Source organism: Tachyglossus aculeatus, chromosome X1, assembly GCF_015852505.1.
Source record: "Tachyglossus aculeatus isolate mTacAcu1 chromosome X1, mTacAcu1.pri, whole genome shotgun sequence".
Taxonomy (NCBI): Eukaryota; Metazoa; Chordata; class Mammalia; order Monotremata; family Tachyglossidae; genus Tachyglossus; species Tachyglossus aculeatus.
Window position 1 is genome coordinate 80,235,762 of NC_052101.1, and position 16,036 is coordinate 80,251,797.

The window sequence follows — 16,036 nt, forward strand, 5'->3', positions numbered from 1 at the left end:
AGTATTTTTCGATTGGTGCTGCTAAGCTTCTGAGGGGCAGATAAAGGTGTCTTTGGGGATGCATGATTGGAGTGGAGCTGAATGTCAAGCCAGAATATGTCAGGGTTCAGCTCCCCTCTTTTTCCTGGGTTCAGAATTAACACCCTGATCTCTTTCCCTAGATTCAGCACTTCCTCTGTCCCTCAACCAAAATTCACAAATTAACATTTTATCTAATTCTTTCCCATCCAAAGGAAATCACCCCAGGGAGGTTCTCACCCAAAAGTCACCTAACTTCTCTGTGCACCAGTTACCTCATCTGTAAAATGGGGATTAAGACTGTGAGCCCTATTTAACTATTTATCTACCCCATCACTTAGTACAGTGCCTTGACCATAGAAAGTACTAAACAAATATTAAAAGAAAAGATAGTATTAAGTGCTTCTCAGGCTTCTCCCCTTTGGAGAGGAGATAGAGCTCTCTGACATCATCCCTGCCCTCAAGGAGCATACAATCTAGTATGTGTCAGCTGCCCATTCCCCTATACACAGCTAACCGGGCTGGGCTGCTTCATGCAAACAGTTCTCTCCCATCCAGCTGGCCCGGCATCCCACCATGGGGAGAAACCATCTCCTTGGTCACCTCTCAGAAGGCAGAGGAAGCCTGCCTCTTCATCCTTCAGTCAATCAATCCATCCAGCAATCAACGGTAACTACCGAGCCCATTCTAAGTGCAAAGCCTCATGCTGAGCATCCCCGGGAGAGTAATGGTCTGTTGGATTTGAGGAGGGAGGGTGTTTCAGGCCAGAGACAGCACTTGTGCAAGGGGTCGGTGGTGAGATAGACAAGGTCAAGGTTCAGCGAGAAGGTTGGCATCAGAGGAGCAAAGTGTGCGGGCTGGGTCGTAATAGGAGAGTAGTGAGGTGAGGTAGGTGGGGGCAAGGTGATTTAGTGCTTTAAAGCCAACGGTGAGGAGTTTTTGTTCAATGCAGCAGTGGATGGGCAACCACTGGAGTTTCTTGAGGAGTGGGGAAAAACATCCTGAAAGGTTTTTGTAGAAAAAAATGATCTAGGCAGCACAGTGAAGTATGGACTGGAGTGGGGAGAGAAATGAGGCTGGACATCAGCAAGGAGGCTGTTACAATAATCACCTTTCCTTCACCCTTTACTTTGCTCTCTAAAAAACCTCTAATCTCTGTTCCTATTAGGAGCCCAAAGTGATAATAAATGTGTGATTGTTAAGTGCTTATAATAATAATAATAATGATGGCATTTATTAAGCACTTACTATGCGCAAAGCACTGTTCTAAGCACTTATAATTTGTCATACAGTGTACTAAGCTCTGGGGTAGACAGAAGGTAACAGAGAAAGCTATTTTCTCACCCACATTTTGAGACACACTGGCAACTTTCTTCTCCTCCATCCACCCTGCTAGCCACCCAGACCACCTATGGCTTTAGTTGTTCCAGACCTGAAGGGAAAGAAAAGCCAAAGAGGAAGAGCCTCTTTGAAGAACCTCATCCCGCTGATACCAGGGCATTAACTAGGGGCTAGACTATGAGCTCCTTATGTGCAGGAAATGTGCCTGCTAATTCTGTTGTATTGTACTCTCCCAAGGCTTAATACAGTGCTCCGTACATAGTAAGTGCTTAATAAATATCATTGACTAATTGATTGGACAGTTTTCGTAGATACCAGAGCAGAAGAAGCACAAGAAGTCAAATGCATTATGCCATGCATGAAGAGTAATGTCATAACAACATACACACCAGTTTGTGGAAATATACTAAGGCCAACTGAACACAGAGCATTTCTCCAGGCTCACTGAGATCAGGGATCATGTCTTCTTACTCTATTTTCCTCTCCTGAGCACCAAGTACAGTCCTCTGGATACAGTAAGTTCTCAGTAGATACGACTGATCACTTGATTGATTGAACCAGGGGGATCTCTGACACCTCCGCCAATAACTCTAGAACCTTTTTGTTCCCCTTTAAGGTCTCTCTGAACACGGGTGCTCTTTCTGACCTGTGGAATCAATAAATATTATTTATTGAGCATTTACTGTGTGTACAGCATTGCACTAAGGACTTGAGCACTGTGTTAGGAGATTGTGGAATTAGGCACAGAAGCTAAGGTGAAGGGACAGTAGGTGTTAAAATAAAAATATTGAACATAACAGTGGTTGGCGCCCTAACCATGCCAGAGAGGAATAGATCAACTGAAAACTGGACTGCCTGTTATAAAACTGGACACTAGGTCACCCTACAATTAACCCCTCCTGGTTCCAATACTATTCAACAACACCCCGGCCCTGCACCCCACACTTCCCCCTGCCTTTGCCAACCACATCCTTTCCCTCCATAAAGAGCCTTCCTCCCAAAACACCTCCTCTCTGATACCCTCCCAGATTAATCTCTTCCATTCCCAGCCATGCCATCCCCTGAGCCTTCTTATATGCTCCTGTATTTACCTATTCATTAGTTTGTCTTTGTTTCTTGCAAGAGTAAGGAAGGACTGTGCTCATTAACACATCAATGGAAGGATGGAGTCTCTATCTCAGCTTCTGTTTCTTCCTCTCATTTACATATACTACATCCATCCATCAGTAAGATCACTAACCAACCCCTTTGGGAAACAATTTTAAACAATCACAAATGACCAAACTGTGGTGTGACTATCTTGGAGAGATGTTTGCATGCTTTGTTGAGTTTATTTGGGCTTTTGCTTTGATCTTGATTATCCTTGATTTAATAAACAGCTGTTTCAGCTCACTGCTTCTCTGTGGCACTAGTGTGAATGTGCATCTGGTCCTTTAAGAAGGTGCCTTGAAGGTTGAGTCAGCCACCCAGCTGGACTTGATTAAGAGTCCGAGATAAAAAAAAGTGTGTGAGTTGGTGGGGTGGAATAAAGCAAGTGTGGGTAGAGTAAGGTGGGAGGGAAGAAGGATTGATTGATTCTGCCTGGCCCTTTGTAGGTGCAAGCAAGCCTTCCCTGCCTAGGGGAGTTTATTTTGTTCCTTGGAAGGTATGGAGGTTTCTAGGGCCTGGATACTGCAAATTTGGGAACGTGCATGAATATATGTGGGTAAGAATTGTGATACTTATTGAAACTCAGTGTTGCTGAGAGGGGGTGGCTGAAAACGAGAGTGCAAAAGTGTGTGTATGTTGGGGGGAATCTAAGAAAGAGGTGATTAGGTGTAGGGAGTAGCAAAGAGTTCACTTCTGTGATTAAGGCTGAGCTTGGTGGTATTATTGCCTTCTGCTAACAGGATGTTTGAAAGGAAATTGCTTGTTTATTTCTATGTGTATCTTGTCTTCTTGTGTCTCAAGATGATGCAAGTGATAATGTGATCCTGCTTATGTGAATGAAAAGACTAACATGAGACTCCTCAATCCTTTCTACACTCTGTGTGCATAAAGAAAGAGCCTTGTTAAATTACTGTCTCTGACCTGTTCCTGTCTTCCAGTTTGCTTTATAGGTTGGGGGGCAACATTGTCTGGTGGGTCAAGTATTGGCCTGAGAGTGAGAAGGACCTGGGTTCTAATAATGGCTTTGCCACGAGTCTGTGTGACCTTGGGCAAGTCACTTCTCTGTGTCTGTTACCTCATCTGTAAAATAGGGATTAAGAGTGTGAGCCCATGTGGGACAGGGACTGTGTCCAACCTGATGACCTTGTATCTCCTCCAGTGCTTAGAATAGAGCTTGGCACATAGTAAGCACTTAACAAGTATCATTATTCTTTTTATTAAGTGCTTAGTACAGTGTTCTGCACCCAATAAGTGTTCAATAAATATGATTGAATGAATTAATTATTTTTATTATCCTGGTGTTTGTGCCACCTTCACTTAAGTGAGGGGTATGCCCTCTTTCCTACCAGGCTGCCCTTTCAATTGTGCTTACATGTAGGTTTCTGGAACACTACACCTGGGTCTGCATTAACTTTTCTGTCTTAATCTGGATCTCTGTGGCAGGGACTGAGGCTGAATTTATACCTTAGTAGTGGTGCCTAGTCAGTTATCTTGGTCTTAAGGGCCACTCGGCAAATGAACATGGTAGGTTGGGCTAGTGTGGCCCTCTATGCCTTATAGCTCAGATCACTGTTAGGGTATGACCTTGGGTTTCCATATCTCACTATAGGGAATGGTATTGGAACAGCATTTGAAATAATAATAATAATATTGGTATTTGTTAAGCGCTTACTATGTGCAAAGCACTGTTATAAGTGCTGGGGGGAACACAAGGATATGAGGTTGTCCCATGTGGGGCTCACAGTCTTAATCCCCATTTTACAGATGAGGGAACTGAGGCAAAGAGAAGTGAAGTGACTTGCCCAAGATCACACAGCAGACATGTGGGGGAGGCGGAATTCGAACCCATGTCCTCTGATTCCCAAGCCTGTGCTCTTTCCATTGAGCCACGCTGCTTCTCATACAGCACAGCATCCAATTTTCTGGAGCCTCTGTGTTTCCCTGAAAGAAGGGTGGCTGGAAACAACTGGTGCCTGAGGGGAATCTGACCCAGAAAACTGATGAGCAACAAAAATGGGCTTCCACCAGGATCTAACATACCTTGGTCTCTTCTAGGTTTCTGGTTTCCTACCCTTTCCCTGGCTTAAAAATTCAGTGTCTGACAAAGAATAAGGGGTACAGAAGCTGATGGTATATCGTGACTAAAACCTCCAGACCCTTCTCTGACTTTTTTTGGCTTTGGAAGCGAATGAGCCTGTCTTGTATTGTGCTCAGTAACTACTATATCTCTAGACTCTGCCCCTTGCTCTCCATCCCTGCTGCTACCACTTTGGTCCAAGTACTTGCCATCTTCTGCCTCAATTGCAGCATCAGCCTCTTCTAAAAACTGCTTCTGCTGGCAGGCACAACTCTTCCCCACTTCCACATTTCCCCGGAAACGGCACAATCAGGGTTGAATTTCACTCCTGTATTCTTCCAAATGCTGAGTATTGTGCTCTGGAAACTAAGTGCTCAACAAATAATATTGAGTGATTACCTATGCCTGTCTTTGTAGGAGTAACTTACAAACATATTTGATGCAACTAAGCAACTGGTCCCTCTACTTTAACAGCTGCGTGAAAGCAAGCTTTTAAATCTTGATTTTTGATGATCAGAGGCAATATTAATGTTTCAAATGAGTTCAACTGGAAATCTTACTTTGTCATACATTTTAAGATAAAGAAAGCTGTTGCTGTTTCCCCTTTTCTAGGGGAGAATAATAATTACAGTGGTATTTACTATTTGCTAAGCACTGACATAGGTACAGGATGATCAATTTGGCTACACTTCCCATCCCTCACAGGACTCCTAGTCTAACAGGGAGGGAGAACAGACACTGAATCCCTATTTTTACAGATGAGGAAACTGAGCCTCAGAGAACTTTAATGACTTGCCCTAGGTCACTCAACAAGCAAGCAGTGGAGCTCGGATTAGAAACCAGGTCCCCTGCCTCCCAAGCCCATGCTCTTCTACCAGACTACACTGAGGAGGTGGGACTGCACTTGGCTTAGTTTTAGCTTATCTCAATTAACTCTAGCAATGCATATCATCAAGGAAGATAACCTTAATGTAATGAAAATTAGATAAAAGATGGAGCCCAGGCTGAGTAGAGCCTGAGCAATTACTGATTATTCATTGTCATTTGTTAAACTCTTACTGTGTGCAAAGCACTGTGCTAAGTGTTTGGGGAAAATACAACACTGAGTGACAATCCCTGCCCACAGTGAGCTCACAGTCTGGGCGTGTGAGGGGGGGAAACAGACACCAATACAAATAGACATCAATACAAATAATTAAAATTACAGATATATACATAAGTGCTCGGGGGGGGAGGAAATGGAGTAAGTCAGGGTGACGCAGAAGGGAGTGGGAGATGAGGAAAAGTAGGGCTTAGTCTTGGAAGGCCTCTTGGAGGCAATGTGCCTTCAGTAATGCTTCGATGGGGGGGATGGTAATTGTGTGTCAGATTTGAGGAGGGTGGGCGTTCCAGGCCAGAGGTAGGAAGTGGGCCAGGAGTCGGTGGCAAGACAGGTTAGAAGGTTAGCACCAGAGGAGCAAAGTGAGTGGACTGGGTTGTAGAAGGAGAGAAGCAAAGTGAGGTAGCAGGTGGTAAGGTGATGGAGTGCTTTAAAGCCAACTGTGAGGAGTTTTTGTTTAATATGGAGGTGGATAGGCAACCACTGGAGATTTTTGAGGAGGGGTGGTGATATGTCCTGAACATTTCTATAGAAAGGTGATCCAGGCAGTGGAGTGAATTGTGGACTGGAGTGGGGTGAGGCAGGAGGTTGGAAGGTCAACAAGGAGGCTGATGCAGTAATCTAGGTGGGATAGGCTAAGTGATTGTATTAACATGGTGGCAGTTTGGATGGAGGGGAAAGGGTGGATTTCAGCGATGTTGTGAAGGTGGGACTGACAGGATTTGGTGATGGGTTGAAAAAGAGGAGACAAGGATAATTCCAAGGTTATGGTCTTGTGAGAGGGGAAGGATGATGATGCCATCTACAGTGACAGGAAAGTCCGGGAGAGGATAGGCTTTGGGTGGGAAGATAATGAGCTCTATTTTGGACATGTTAAGTTTGAGGTGACAGGAGAACAGAGGTGTCATTGAAGGCAGGAGAAGATGTGGACCTGGAGAGAGGGAGAGAGATTGAGGGAGATGTAGATTTGGGTATCATCTGCATAGAGATGGTAGTTGAAGCTGTGGGAGCAAATCAGTTCTCCAAGGCAATAAGTGTAGATGGAGAATAGCAGGGGATCGAGAACTGAACCTTGAGGGACCCTTAGAGTTAGGGGTTGGGAGGCAGAGAAGGAGACTGAGAATGAATGGCCAGAGAATGGTCCTGGGGTTCTATGTGCATGGGGAGATGGTGGCATTTGAGAGGAGGCAGGAGATCTCCTCTGGAGACACTTCTGGGAAGGATAGGAAAGTTGAAGACGGGGCTGGGAGGGGGAGGGACTGAGGAGGGGAAAGGGCAATTTTAGGGAGCTCATGCCTGATGGTGTTAATTTTCTTAAAAAGTAAATAGGGATGAGAGAGGCAGGGGGATAGAGGGCCTGAAGAGGGAGTTAAATTCTGGAACAACTGTCAAGGGCACTTGGCATGGGTGTCCAGAGGAAAAGAGATAGTTTCGCCGGGCAGAGAAGGGGGCAGAATTAAAGCAAGGATAAAGTCAGCCTGATATTTAGATTTCCACCAGCAATGTTCTGCAGCTGAAGCACAAGAGTGAAGGAGGCAGACTGCACAGGTGATCCAGGGCTGTGGATTGAGGGTTAGTGGTATGAGTGACTAATAATAATAATAATTGTATTATTTGTTAAGCACTTACTATCTGCCAGGCACTATTCTAAGTGCTGAGGTGGATATGAGCAAATTGGGTTGGACACAGTCCCTGTTCCACATGGGACTCACAGTCTTTATCCCCATTTTACAGAGGAGATAACTGAGGTATAGAGAAGTTTAGTGACTTGCCCAAGGTCACACAGCATGCAAGGCACTTATCAAATGCAGGGGGGGAAAGCCTCCATTGGCAACAGGTCCCAGTACTTTCAGTAACCTGGCCTCGTACAGTTTTTAGAAAAGATTACTCTAGACTAAGCTCATTTTGGGCAGGAATGTATCTACCAACTCTGTATCATACTCTCACAAGTGCCTAGTACAGTGCTCTGCACACAGTAAGTGTTCAATAAATACCATGGATGATGACAATCAAAGTTACTGCCTGGGTTTGGGAGCTAGAGCAACTAAACACGACACTGCTTCTACAAATAGTTGCTGTTCATTCTAGATGTCTGAAAAAGAGCTGCAAAGACTAACAAATTTTTGTGTCCAGAGGTCTGTGTGGCCAGCATTCATTCTGTTATAAGAAAAGAATGGTAACCGATTCGCATGTATGGAAATAATTATATGGAGTACTTCAACCAGGAAGTGGCTATCTCTTAGCAGCAAGAGCAAAAAAGCAAGTTTAAAAATGAGTCTGGGAGAATTGAGCTGAGCTGGCAGGTTGCCTGCTGATGACAGCTGAAAATGAACGAAGTTTTTATCTGAACAGTAAAAAGCCTTTCTGTTTCAAGGGTTATCACGGCATGTCCTCTCTGTGCTCATTTTGCACGGAAAGCACAGGAAATGGATTTCATGCTGTGGTTGGAAGAACAATATGCAACTGCTAACCTTGGCAAGAAATGCTTTTTGTGAACAGTGTGGCAGCTTTGTCGTTTCCAAGGCCACTGAGCTCAGATTGCCTTTGCAAAGCACCTTTTCTTGCCTTTGGTACCCACTGATTGGGTCTGCTTAGGGAAGGTATATTTTTAGTGGACGAGTTCATTTTTGTCCCAAATTGGCAAGGGACCTAACTGTAAGTGCCACATATGGACATAGCTGCTGGACTGACAGAACATTTTGGGCTCTCCCAGCCCACTGGTCTGTTCCTGGAGACCTTGGGGTAGTTTCTTGAGGCACTTGGGGCTGACAACGGGCAGAGACAATAAGCACATGCCCGCCACTATCAATTGGCTAGATTCCTGGGCCAATCAAGAGGCATCATGAGGGCATTTCTTTCAGAAAAGCACTGTCCCCAAGACCCCAACTTAACACCACTTTTCAGGCGATCAGTCAATCAATAGTATTTACTGAATGCTTAACTGTGTGCAGAGCACTGTACTAAGTGGTTGAGAGACTACAACACAACAGAGTTGACAGACATGATCTCTGCCCTCCAAAACAGCAAATCTACTTATCCTCTGCTGGCTAACAAGAGTGCTTTCATTAGGACTTGAATAGATACATGTGAATACTGCAATTTTTTTTTCTCTTCTGATATTAACTCTGCCCGTGCTCAGAGGCAATTTTTGAACTCTGGCCACTGTGAGACTAATGAAGGGGCATTCCTGTGCCTGGAGCTCATGGGCAGGAAATGGGTCTACCAACTCTGTTATTGTACTTTCCCAAGTGCTTAGTACAGCAGCGTGGCTCAGTGGAAAGAGCCCGGGCTTTGGAGTTAGAGGTCATGGGCTCAAATCCAGGCTCCACCAATTGTCAGCTGTGTGACTCTGGGCAAGTCACTTCTCTGTGCCTCAGTTCCCTCATCTGTAAAATGGGGATTAAGACTGTGAGTCCCCCGTGGGACAACCTGATCACCTTGTAACCTCCCCAGTGCTTAGAACAGTGCTTTGCATATAGTAAGCGCTTAATAAATGCAATCATTATTATTATCATTATTATTACAGTAATAATAATAATAATGGCATTTATTAAGCGCTTACTATGTGCAAAGCACTGTTCTAAGCACTGGGGAGGTTACAAGGTGATGAGGTTGTCCCACGTGGGGCTCACAGTCTGAATCCCCATTTTACTGATGAGGTAACTGAGGCACAGAGATGTGAAGTGACTTGCCCAAAGTCACACAGCTGACAATTGATGGAGCCGGCATTTGAACCCATGACCTCTGACTCCAAAGCCCGGGCTCTTTCCACTGAGCCACGCTCTGCACATTAAGTGCTCAATAAATACCATTAATTGACTGCCACCAAATGGCTCAATAAATACAATTGAGTGATTGATTGGAAACTACCAACCTTACCTGAGGGCATTCGAGCACATTTTAGCCCCTGGCCCTCACTACTACTTCCCTGCTCCTGGGTGAGAGGAAATGTACTAATGAATATATTGTGGTTTTAAATGGCCCTGGAATGGTGGTGTCATAAGGCAGCCCCTAATCAATCAATCAGTCAATCGTGTTTATTGAGCGCTTACTGTGTGCAGAGCACTGTACTAAGTGCTTGGGAAGTACAAGTTGGCAACATATAGAGACAGTCCCTACCCAACAGTGGGCTAACAGTCTAAAAGGGGGAGACAGAGAACAAAACCAAACATACTAACAAAATAAATAGAATAGATATGTACAAGTAAAATAAATAGAGTAATAAATATGTACCAACATATATACAGGTGCTGTGGGGAAGGGAAGGAGGTAAGATGGGGGGATGGAGAGGGGGACGAGGGGGAGAGGAAGGAAGGGGCTCAGTCTGGGAAGGCCTCCTGGAGGAGGTGAGCTCTCAGTAGGGCCTTGAAGGAAGGAAGAGAGCTAGCTTGGCGGATGGGCAGAGGGAGGACATTCCAGGCCCGGGGGATGACATGGGCCAGGGGTCGATGGCGGGACAGGCGAGAATGAGGCACGGTGAGGAGATTAGCAGCAGAGGAGCGGAGGGGGCGGGGTGGGCTGTAGAAGGAGAGAAGGGAGGTGAGGTAGGAGGGGGCGAGGTGATGGACAGCCTTGAAGCCCAGGGTGAGGAGTTTCTGCCTGATGCGCAGATTGGTAGCCACTGGAGATTTTTGAGGAGGGGAGTAACATGCCCAGAGTGTTTCTGGACAAAGACAATCCGGGCAGCAGCATGAAGTATGGATTGAAGTGGGGAGAGACACGAGGATGGGAGATCAGAGAGAAGGCTGATGCAGTAGTCCAGACAGGATAGGATGAGAGCTTGAATGAGCAGGGTAGTGGTATGGATGGAGAGGAAAGGGCGGATCTTGGCAATGTTGCGGAGCTGAGACCGGCAGGTTTTGGTGATGGCTTGGATGTGGGGGGTGAATGAGAGAGCGAAGTCGAGGATGACACCAAGGTTGCAGGCTTGTGAGACAGGAAGGATGGTAGTGCCGTCAACAGAGATGGGAAAGTCAGGGAGAGGGCAGGGTTTGGGAGGGAAGACAAGGAGTTCAGTCTTGGACATGTTGAGTTTTAGGTGGCGGGCAGACATCCAGATGGAGATGTCCTGAAGGCAGGAGGAGATGCAAGCCTGGAGAGAGCAGGAGCAGAGATGTAGATCTGGGTGTCATCAGCGTAGAGATGATAGTTGAAGCCGTGGGAGCGAATGAGGTCACCAAGGAAGCGCGTGTAGATCGAGAACAGAAGGGGACCAAACACTGAACCTTGGGGAACCCCCACACTGAGGGGATGGGAGGGGGAGGAGGAGCCTGCAAAAGAGACTGAGAATGAACGACCGGAGAGATAAGAGGAGAACCAGGAGAGGACGGAGTCTGTGAAGCCAAGGTCGGATAGTGTGTTGAGGAAAAGGGGGTGGTCCACAGTGTCGAAGGCAGCTGAGAGGTCGAGGAGGATTAGGATAGAGTATGAGCCATTGGATTTGGCAAGCAGGAGGTCATTGGTGACCTTTGAGAGGGCAGTTTCCATGGAATGTAGGGGATGGAAGCCAGACTGGAAGGGGTCGAGGAGAGAGTTGGTGTTGAGGAATTCGAGGCAGCGTGTGTAGACAACTCGTTCAAGGAGTTTGGAAAGGAATGGTAGGAGGGATATGGGGCGATAACTAGAAGGTGAGGTGGGGTCAAGAGAGGGTTTTTCCCCCCTCCCCCCCAAGAATGCTAGGCACTGGTTATTTTGCTAGTGGTGCTGGCTGTCTGAGCCCTGGCATCTGGAAGGAAAGGAGCTGAATAAAACATGACCTCAAAATCACCACATTGCTCCCAGTTCCAACTAGCTCCTGTTGACAGTTTATAGTCTGGCATGGCAGCCCATCTTACCTTTCGATGGCTGAGCCTAGATACTCCCCACGTCTCCCATCGTTACCCTAACCTGTTATCAACACTGAGTATTTAGGGGAAAAGAGTGGGGACACAATTCTGAACGCTTTGAGTCCTGGCTTCTATTTCTTTCTGGATTTTTGCTTTATCAGTCATGTTTGCTAAACTGAAAAGCAGCTTCATTACAAGAAGCAGGTCTTCCGACTGTTGCCTATCAGCAGCGCTATGCCTCTTTCTTATCCCCTTTCTCTTTTCTAAATGGAGTTTAAGTGCTTACTATGTGCCAGGCACTAGGGGAAGCAGCATAGTGTAGTGGATAGAGCACGGGCCTGGGAGTCAGGAGGTCATGAGTTCTAATCCCACCTCTACCACTTGTCTGCTGTGTTAATTTAGGCAAGTAACTTCACTGCGCTGTGCCTGTTACCTCAACTGTAAAATGGGGAATAAGACTGTGAGCCCTATGTGGGACATGGACTTTATCCAACCCGATTTGCTTGTATCCACCCCAGCACTTTGTACAGTGCCTGGCACATAGTAAGTGCTTAACAAATACTATAATCATTATTATGATTAAGTGCTGGGGTAGATACAAGCTAATCAGATTGGACACAGTCCATGTCCCACTCAGTCTGAATCCCCATTTTACATATGAGGTAACTGAGGCACAGAGAAGTTAAGTGACTTAAGGTCACACAACAGACAAGTGGCAGAGCTGGGATTAGAACCCAAGTCCTCTGACTCCCACACCTGTGCTCTATCTCTAGGTCATGCTGCTTCTGACAGCTCCTTCTCTCTCCTTCATTCCTTTAGCTCCATGTCTTTTTTTTTTTTTGAGGAAGAAGACAGTTAATTGTCATTGGTAATATTCATGGAAACTTGATATCAAATGGCTTTGGATGTTACCGATGTCAACCTAGAAGTGAAAACTTTAGAGTCCCTGTGCCTAAAACCAGGAAAGATCATTTTACGAACTTGTTCTGAGTATGGTATGGAGTCTTTCTGTAGTTGAGGTAGTATGGTCTAATTTTTGGAAGGGATAAGGTGTTTTCTTTTGCTCATTTAAAAAAAGTCAAATAGATTTGTAGATACTTGAGATTCTGGACACCCCAAAAGGAAGCCTAGGCAGAAAAAGCTTGAGAACTGCTGCCTTAGAATATACTGCTAAAGTCACAGTCAAACCTTCTCTTTCCTCCCCGCCACCGCCAACTCACACACCCACACAAACCCACCCCCTATATTCCTTGAATTCTTGTTAGGCAACATATGCATCTATCCTCAACTATCCCTGGCCAACACAAATGTACCTTCCATGTGAAAGAAGCTCTTTTAAATAAGTTTGCCTATTATGCCAAGCAATGACTGAAAGTCATAAAGGTGTTGGCAACAGTTGGGAGAGGGAAGCATCCAGTCCATGGGTCAGTTTGTACCCAACCCAAAAAACATCTTGGAGAGTACTAACAGGATTAAGCCAGTACTTAGATTTCCACCCTCTCCCACAACAAAATAATGTGGCTGATTTGGTACAGGGTTTCCTTGTATCTGGTTATGAATAAGGGTGATAAGAATGGGTGGCTTTTTTCCCCTTATGTAGACAAAATACTCTCTTGGTTCTGCAAATGCTAATCCCTCATTCCTTTAGCTGATTTCTCTCTACTCTCCTCTTCAAATTCACTTGGAGTGCAGCAGCTTTATCAAACTCCTCTTCATGCTACGCACTACATTGGATGTTTGGGGAACAAACAAAAGAGGAAATATGGACACAATTCTCATCCTCTAATGTCCTTTCAACTACTGTATCTATGCATACATCTCGCAAATGTAAATGTCCAGCCCTTGCCTTCTCAAATGCTCTTAATGTGACCAGAAGTCCTGAAATAGGAAAGTCGCACTGTAGGAGTGGCTCCATCCTGTCACCTGAAAACCACTCCCTCCTTTGGTAGGAGTAGTGAAAGAAGGGGCCTCGCAGGCCTTCTGTCATGGTGGTGATGATGGTGGCATGGCAACATCCTTTTTTTTTTTTTTTCTTCTGGCCTTTGTGGCGTTCATTCATTCAATCGAATTTATTGAGTGCTTACTGTGTGCTGAGCACTCTACTAAGCGCTTTGAAAGTACAATTTGGCAACAGAGAGACAGTCCCTACCCAACAATGGGCTCACAGTCTAGAAGGGGGAGACAGACAGCAAAACAAGTAGACAGGTGTCAATACCATCAAAATAAATAGAATTATAGATATATACACAGTAATAAATATGTACAAATACACAAGTGCTGTGGAGAGGGGAAGGGGGTAGGGCAGAGAGAGGGAGTGGGGGTGATGGGGAGGAGGAGCAGGGGATAAGGGCGGGGCTCAGTCTTTGAAGGCCTCCTGGAGGAGTGGGCTCTCAGTAGGGCTTTGAAGGGAGGAAGAGAGCTAGTTTGGTGGATGTATGGAGAGAGGGTATTCCAGGCCAGAAGTAGGACATGGGCCACGGGTCAATGGCAGGCCAGGTGAGAATGAGGTAGAGCCAATCCCACTCCCATGCCAGTTTTTCTGGCCCACCCGGGGATGTGAATGATGAAAAGTTTCCAACTGTGCTGGAAACTTCTGTTTTCACACGGGCCCTGAGGATAGGCCAGAACAGCCACCACTGGAGCCAGGGTTGCTGCCATTTCTGTTTGGGTGGCAGCAGGGGAGGTGTCTTTGGATGAACTGGTCCATCCTGGACTGGACAGTTGCTGCTTCTGCCTAGGTGGCAGCTGTGGAGGAGGGCAGAAGATGGAGGCAGCAGATGATGACACTTTCCCTATTTGCCTCTTTCTCACTTTCTTCCCTCTTTTTGTCCACCATTCCTTTGCAACCCTGTCTGACCCCCCACCCCACTTTTTTAAAGAATGGCCCCTGGCCCTCCTTAGATGACCAGCACTCTGAGCACTTTGCCAACTCTACAATGATGTATTTCCTGCCTTTGGCCAGCCCACACCTTAAGCTTGACATGGACAAAACTGAACCCCTCATCTTATCCTCCCAAATTCGCTCCTCTTTCTAACTTTCCCATCACTGTTAACACCAATGTCCTCCCAGTCACACAAGCTCCATCCCTGGTGTGTTTTTTTTTTTTTGTCATCTCTCTTATATACCTCCCTCACTCAAATTTTTCTTGTCTTATCAGTCTTTTCAGAGGCCCTTCCTTGAGGCAACACACTCCCATCACCTTCTGGCTGGCCCGCTGCAACAGATTCTCCTTACTGGTTTCCTTACTTCCAGCCTCTCTCTTCTCCTGTCTATTTTACATTTGACTGCATTTAAATTTTTAAATCACCAACTGGAACATATCATTCCACTCCTCAAGTCTCCAATAGCTACCCATCGCTTCTTGCATAACAGAAACTCCCGACCCTCGGCTTCAAGGCTGTCAACAACCAGCTCCCTCTTACATGGGGGTGCCAGCTCCCTAGGAGTGAGGCCATCATTATTATGGGATTGTCACTGAGGGGGTGGCACCAATACATCAGTTTTGTGGTCAGGGTGGGGAGCAGTGGTGAGGTTGTCCCACCCGGGAGGCTGGAAAGGGACCAGTAGTGGAACTACTGTATAAGCTCCACTCCTTGTCCCCTGCCAGAAGGCCGCGGTCCCTGGTGTATTTCCTGGGTTCAGGGGCTGGGTCAGAGGGTCCTCTCAATCCCTTCTCCACCACCACCTGAAGCCTAAGGGGGAGCCCTCTACCTCTCTTTCCTCCTTATTCTCACTCTTGTCCTCTTCTCTGACCGTGCCCCCCCGCCTTTTCTATTTCATTCTCACCCCCTCTTCCTTTCTCCCTTCCCCCTTCCTCTTTGTCCCACCGGCAGTTTGTTCCATGCTCCAAATGAAAAACGTCTCACTTCTCCCAAGCAAACCTCCTCACCCACCCCTCAACCCTTCCGCCTTTCCTTTGTTTCAGCTCTGCCCAGCCACAGCCTTCCCTTCCTTTCAAGTCACCTCTATGACAAACTCCCTGATTAATTGTCCTGCTCACCTTCTTGATGATACCATTCCCTCAGCCACCTCAGTATTCTTCTGTATTTATTCCTTTGTGAGTAATGGGCTTATTTGCTTATTTCTAATCCCACCTTCTTGTAACTATTGCATATTTGTAAATTTGTCAGTTTGCCTTCTCCATTTGATTATAACTACCTCAAGGGCAGGAATTCACCTTTATTTTTTGATAAGTAGTCTTTGAGCACTTATATTGTGTGCAGAGCACTCTACTAAACCCTTGGAACAGTACACTACAATAGAGTTGGTCAATGCAATCCCTGCCCACAAGGACTTTACAGTCTACAGAGGAGCTTACTTCTTAATATCCCAGCAGCCACCTAGTAAAATGCTCAGCACAAGAAGCTGGTGATTATTGATGATAAAAGGACATGAAAACGTTCTGCGGAGAATCAATCTTTTACGTGCTCTGATTCCTTCAACCAGACATCCTGTTTCTGAGATATTGGATTTACTCTGAATTGTAAATTATGCAGTATGATTTACAGCACTCCAAATTATCCCTG

At 45.9% G+C, this 16,036-nt stretch overlaps 1 protein-coding gene across 1 annotated transcript in view; it reads right to left on the bottom strand.

Moving 5' to 3' along the window:
- Nucleotides 1–16,036, bottom strand: part of NINJ1 (ninjurin 1) — a 114,154-nt gene that overhangs the window by 76,323 nt on the left and 21,795 nt on the right. The window lies entirely within an intron of this gene.